The sequence below is a fragment of the Rutidosis leptorrhynchoides genome, unplaced genomic scaffold, assembly GCF_046630445.1.
Source record: "Rutidosis leptorrhynchoides isolate AG116_Rl617_1_P2 unplaced genomic scaffold, CSIRO_AGI_Rlap_v1 contig393, whole genome shotgun sequence".
Taxonomy (NCBI): domain Eukaryota; kingdom Viridiplantae; phylum Streptophyta; class Magnoliopsida; order Asterales; family Asteraceae; genus Rutidosis; species Rutidosis leptorrhynchoides.
The window spans coordinates 39,782-46,336 of record NW_027266628.1 but is presented as its reverse complement, the minus strand read 5'-3'; the positions used below and the strand labels follow the sequence as shown (position 1 = coordinate 46,336).

Here is a 6,555-nt window from a genome sequence, read left to right as displayed (position 1 = left end):
TTAAAGTTAAAAATTTATTTGTTTGTAAAATATTTTAAATCTTCATACATAAATTTGATAATATATAATTTTATAATTTTTTAGATTTACAATTTTCAATATAAAATATAATGTAAATTTATTTTTATAATCATAAAAATTTAAAAATAATAATATAGAAAATTAGATACAAATAAATAAAATATTATATAAATATTTTATCACTCTTAATTGGCCGAATAATATTAGTGGATACGGTAAAAATGCTACTTTTCAAATCATCTTTCTTTTATTAGGGTCTATACCTATTTTAATCCCGGAAAAGTTATTTTATAAAAATTCTTAGTGTGCTTTTAAAAAAATAAAAATTTCTCAGTGTAGTTTAGCTTACATCATTTTTCTATCAAAAACAGAAAACACAAATGTTATTTTCTTTGTGTAAATCATTTTAAATAAATCGTATTAACTAGGGCTAACCAAGCTATCAAGCTGTAATTAATTATAGTGATAATAAAATTAAATTTTTTTATTCAACGATTTTGAATTATACAAATAAAATTAAAATAATAATAACCTCAAAAAAAATTTAATTAATTTATGTTGTATTTTCTTACTGATTATTAATTTTTAATTCATAGAGAGCTAAATAGATCTCTTTTTTGATCATTTATTTTCAATTTTTTTTCCGATAACTTTTAATTTTAATTTTAGTACCATCAACATTATTGTATTAATGTAATTTTTGTTGGTTAATTCTAATTAGGGGAGGATGTTTAAAAAATTCATGTTAAGTGCATGTCTAACATTTGGTTTATATCCAGAAGGATATAAATATAATAAGAATGTCATGAACTTTGTGAATGGTCATTTAAAAAAGAATTTTTTTAATCAAATTAGACGTGTCCTAATTCATTAGATATTTTCCTTCCTAAAAAAATAAAATATACGAGTTTAATTTCAGAGAAAACAGATTATATGATTTTTTTAAAGATAAAGTTGTATATAATTAAGAAAGAAATTTATTTCTTTTTCTATGGTAATAATTAGAAGAAAGAAAATTAGCTGTTTTTAAAAGAGCAGCATTTTGTTGCATTCACCGATAAGAATTGGATAATTAGGAAAGAGAAAAAATTGATATAATATCATGTTTGTTTTTATCTATTTTTTACTCGTCGATTTCATGATTCATAAAATTAATATACATTACTATATTTTATAAGGGAAATGGTGAACTCTAAAGATCAAATTGATAAAATTATTTATCGTCAAATTATATTTGAATATTAAAAATAAAAATCAAACAAATAATTTTTTAAATTTTTTTTTTTTTTATATATGATATTTTTTTAATCGATAGGAGCAATATTTTACCAACAAATTATTCTTCATTAGGTGGGTAATATCGTCGAGGTTTATGGTCTCCAACTCCAAAGACGAAAATAGAGTGCATGTAAGTATGTCACGTGCGAGGAGGGTAATATCATCATATCAAATAATTAAAGGGACAATGGCGTAAATTAATACCCTAATTTGTTCTCCCCCTAAAATCTCTTTTTTTTTTGACTTCAAAGCGCCGGAAGTCACTGGCGATGTTTGGCGGTGACGGAGTAAACGATCCCCTGTATCCGATGAAGTCATCACCTAATTCCATGCTGACCAGCCTACCAGCACTTCCTCCTCCTCCGTCGGCGGAGATGACGACGGCGAGGCCTGTTTCGCAGTGGGGAATCAAGGAAACAAGAGATTTCATAATGATCAGAGGAGAACTGGAGAAGGAATACAATTGGAACAAAGTTCCATGGGAGGTCGTGAGCTTGAAGATGAAGGAAAGAGGTTATGGAAGGATTCCTGATCAGTGTAGAGGCAAATGGAGGAACCTCGTCCATCGCTACAAGGTTCCATTTTTTAAAATTTTATTATTGAAGGTGATTGCTTTGATATTTATTTATGTGAAAGAATCAACAATTCCTTTTCGTTTACATGGTTTCTTGAAGTTGTTATACGCGACGAAACCATGTAAACGAAAAGTAATTCTTAATTTTAGTAAATGAGTTTCGAATTTGAATTGAATTTCAACTTTGTATCTGTTGATTGTGGCTAATTAATCTTTCGTGAATTTGTCCAATGCCATTTTAATTTTAGTTTCTATTGTATTTTTAATGATGATGCATAAATTAATATTCTATCCTACAACAGAATTATATTTCGATATGCCTTTCTTGGTTCAATATTGATAATGCGATTTCTTTAAACAGGGGAAGGAGGGTACATCTGATCATCAAGATGCGTCAATTCGGTTATGTCCGTTCTTTGAAGAGCTACATTCTGTATTTGCCGAAAGAGAAAAGAAGATGAAGCAGACACTCCTTGAATCTGAAGTCGGTCCTACTCAAGTTAAGGAAACACCAACGAAGAAGAGAACTCGTGGCGGTGGCAACGTTTCTGCTGATGAATATTTCAAAAGGTGAAGAAGATGATCGGGAGGAGGAGGATGATGATGACGGAGACGACGATAAGCCTGCTGGTGAGATAACGAAATCGCGAAAAAAGAAAGTTCCAAGAGAATCATCATCTAGCAATAATAATGGTAGTATTCCAGAAATGCTCAAGGAATTTCTCAGGCAACAACAGATGATGGAGATGCAGTGGATGGAGGTTACGGAGAGGCGTGCCGAGGAGCGGAGGCTATTCGAGCAGGAATCGTGGCGGTCGATGGAACAGGCTGAGCGAGAGAGGCTGATGGCTGAGCAGGCTTGGAGGGAGAGAGAGGAACAAAGGAGGATAAGAGAAGAAACTCGAGCTGAAAGAAGAGATGCACTCTTAACCACTCTTCTAAAGAAGCTCATTTCCGATAACTCAAGCTGAAAGAGTAGGAATCTCTTGGACATTTTTTGTTGTACACAGAACAAATATACAGAATTTGGGTATGATTTTTGTTTGTATTCAATATGCATAGATTGGAAAACTCAAATGAGTTAGTAAACACAAATATTTCCTCTTAGTAGAGCCAGTGGTGATTTGGTGAATGATATATTTGCATGTTTGGATTTGAGAATGGTAAAGTTAAATTATTATTCAAACTTTGACTAAGCATGATATCATAATCAAAGGTTGCATCACCAGGAACACTTACGAGTTGGTGGCCGCGACGAAAATTCCATCGGTATACATATATGCAATATGATACACGACTCGATAGGCTAGCCGGCGATACACGATACATATCTCGATTTGACAACTATGAGTAGGAGAGTCATTAATAAATTAATTATAAAGATAGTAATAATTAGGATCATAGTTGTCATAACTGATCATAAGTCCGTGAAGTTGGTGGCAATGGCGGCGAAATTCCATCGGTTGCTAGATATATTACGTGATATGTATAATACAAACGTCTACCATGCATTACTAAAGTAGAAGAAAGTAGCATTAATGAGTCTAAAGATCACCATGTATAAACAACAAACTATGTTAAGTTAAACGACAAGGGAAGAATTAATCCTAGTCCAAAACAAGGCTATTTTAAGATAAAGGTCAAGTAAACAATCCTAGAGTTAAGAGAAAGACAACTGGAAGTTCACACAATTCATTACCTGTAAAAAGTGAAATTCTAGCAGTGAAAACAGAAACTTGTACTACTGAAAACTGAGTAATGAATACTGATATCTTCAACAGTAAAGTCCAAATTGAACTCTTAACTTTGATGAAATATGACATAGAAGCTTCCTATCCTTCAACTTTTCACTTGACTCAGATCATTTTTTTAACTGTAATTCTGAAAGGTAACTGATCAGATGACCAAAATCTGCAGCAGCCTTTTAAACTCACTTCATTCTTGCTTCCGTCATACTCACATCATTATAGATAGACCAGGTTTTGAGACTTGCTCATTCTTGTCTGGAACATTTCTAGAATCTCCTCCAAAAATTGAAATTTTGACACTTTGGTTCTCAGATTTTGAAGTTTCACATTTCTCACAAATCTTGCCGACTGAAACATTACTAGTTTTGAAACTGTTCGATCTTGAATTGAAGTACATCTTGTCATAACGAGTTTCATGGAAAAATCAAAGTCTCAAGCAATTCCAATTCAATAGAGTTCATGCCTCATGGAACAAGGAACTCAAACATAAACAAGTCTTCAATGAAATGAGAGTATAATATATTAAAGAAAGAAAGAAAAGAAATTAGAGTACAAACATCAAATTCCAATTTCCTGTGTGAGATTTACCCTATCCACAATATTCGACCTACTGGCTAGCAACATCTCAAAGACAGTTAATTCTGATATCTGTGCACAGATCAAGGAAGAACATTTCACTAAGTTTTGATTGCATATGAGAAATTTAACAGTTTCTAATTTCTATCACTCAACTCACCAAGGGTTTGGGAACTTAGATAAAACCAAGTTTTTACTCACTCAATCACTCTCAATAATTCTTCAACTTTTTTAAGCCGGGACAATGAAATCTACGGCTAAATCTTCCGCTCTTCTTTCAACATAAAACAAAATTTTGTATGAGAATCAAGCTTTTCATGGAGTTCACAAAGTCCGTGGGAATTGTATTGCCGGAGAATCACAGGCAAGTAAGCAATCTTGAAGTCGGAATCAACATCCTATAAGCCAGATTTAAATGAGTTCAATTGGTTGAAGAAAAGGGTGGTAGCCTGTTGACATTAATATCCATTGTATTCGAATCTGATGACGTCAACGTCCGGCATTTTCGAGGCTGATGACGTCAACGCCCAACATTTTGGGGTGTTGACAATAACGTCTGGCATTTCGAATTTGATGACGTCAACAGTCCGGAAGGCCGGTAACGGTCAACGTTCGAAATTATAACGTATAAAACTTCAACTTTCCGATCCTCTCCAAACCCACACCCACACGTTGGATTGAGCAGTAGTATAGTACTCATGACCAGATCAGCAACACATGGCAGCAAAACATAGCCGTTAATTAGCATACTTAAGCACTGACTCAGTCCTGTGGACCCCACTAGCTAAAAAATGATCTCCAAGGCCTTGGAATCGTTGGCGTGTGCGGCAAGATATTGTTGACTTGCTTTCCAAGGCCTTGGAATCGTTGACGTCTTCCTTGATTTTTCATGGGGATCGATGGGACTTAGAACAGAAGTTCTTACTGGTCTGGACTTATATTATAGTAATTGATAAGAAATTGGAAAAATTAATAAATATACCACTTAGCTTGTATTATGAAAAACTTGAGATTATGTTTTCTTTCTTAGTGCTCAAGAAATACACCGTTACGAGACATTAGCTATTAAAATGAAAAATAGTTGTTTCTTCAAGAAGAAATTTAAGTATTACAATGAAGTACTGAATCAAACTAATTTGATTTCCACATGAGGGAACATCCAATGTAAGCTTTCAAGGAGTTCTTTCTTTAGTCATGTGGAATCCCTTTGCGTTGTTGGCCGCGTATTTCTACTTTCAGCGACTTGAGGTTGCACAATGGTGAACTCGTGTTTCGTCTCGATTCTCCTGGAAAAATCTGACTCTGAAAAACATATATATATATATATATATATACACACGAATCAATATTCAAATATAACTCAAAGAATTGAATATCATAAAAATTAGGTTAAAAAATAAATTAACAAAAACGGACAGATACATACCTCTTGAGTTGAACAAGCCAATTGTTAGGATTCGATCAACAAAATACGCGGAATAATATCGATAAAGTGATAGGAAGAATACGAAAGTAAAAACACAAAAGATTTACGTGGTTCGATCAAAACAGATCTACATCCACAACAAGACTCAAGAACTTTTATTAACGAGGAGATCCAGCCTACCAAGTGCTTCTCTATACAAAGACACTTTTTCTAGACTAATTCGTACTCAATTTAGGCTCCTGATGATTCTCTATACAAACTCATCTATTTATACTAACATAAATTAAACCTATTCCCAATTGATCTAGGAAATACATGAATCTATTTCCTACTTGACTTAGGAATACCTAATCTATTCCTAATTGACTAAGGAATACCTATTACAATTTATGTAATATACCAATTTGTGACAAATTAGGAATCCTAATCATAGATTCCTAACAATTCTCCCCCTTGACACAAATTCCATAGTCTTCAAGCTCTTCCCGCCTTCAACAATCATCCCTAAGGACGATTCAGGTTTTATCAAAATCCAACTTGTCCACACACAAGCTGAACTTTTCAGTAAACAGAGGTTTATTCAATGAATCTGCATGGGGTTCACGAAAGAACGTAGTGCCATAGATAACACTGCTCGACATCCTAGCAATACCTCGAAGAACTCTTGCCTTCATAATCACCTTCTTTCCTCTTTTGACAAACACGTGATCATCTCCTTCGCTAAAGAATTTACATCCTTGTTTTTGAAGAGTACACAGAGATATCAAATTCTTACCTAGAGTCGGAACATGCCAAGCTTTGATTTCTGTCACAACCCCTTCACTTTTGAATTTTACTACCCCTTTACCTAGAACTTTAATTTCCCGATCATCTCCAACTTCAACTTTTCCCTCCTTACTCTCATAAGTTGAGAAAAAATTCCTATGTGGAGT

General features: G+C 33.4%; 1 pseudogene; it reads left to right on the top strand.

Moving 5' to 3' along the window:
• Positions 1 to 1,568: 1,568 nt before the first annotated feature.
• On the top strand, positions 1,569 to 2,844 carry LOC139883414 (trihelix transcription factor GT-3b-like; annotated as a pseudogene).
• Positions 2,845 to 6,555: the final 3,711 nt, after the last annotated feature.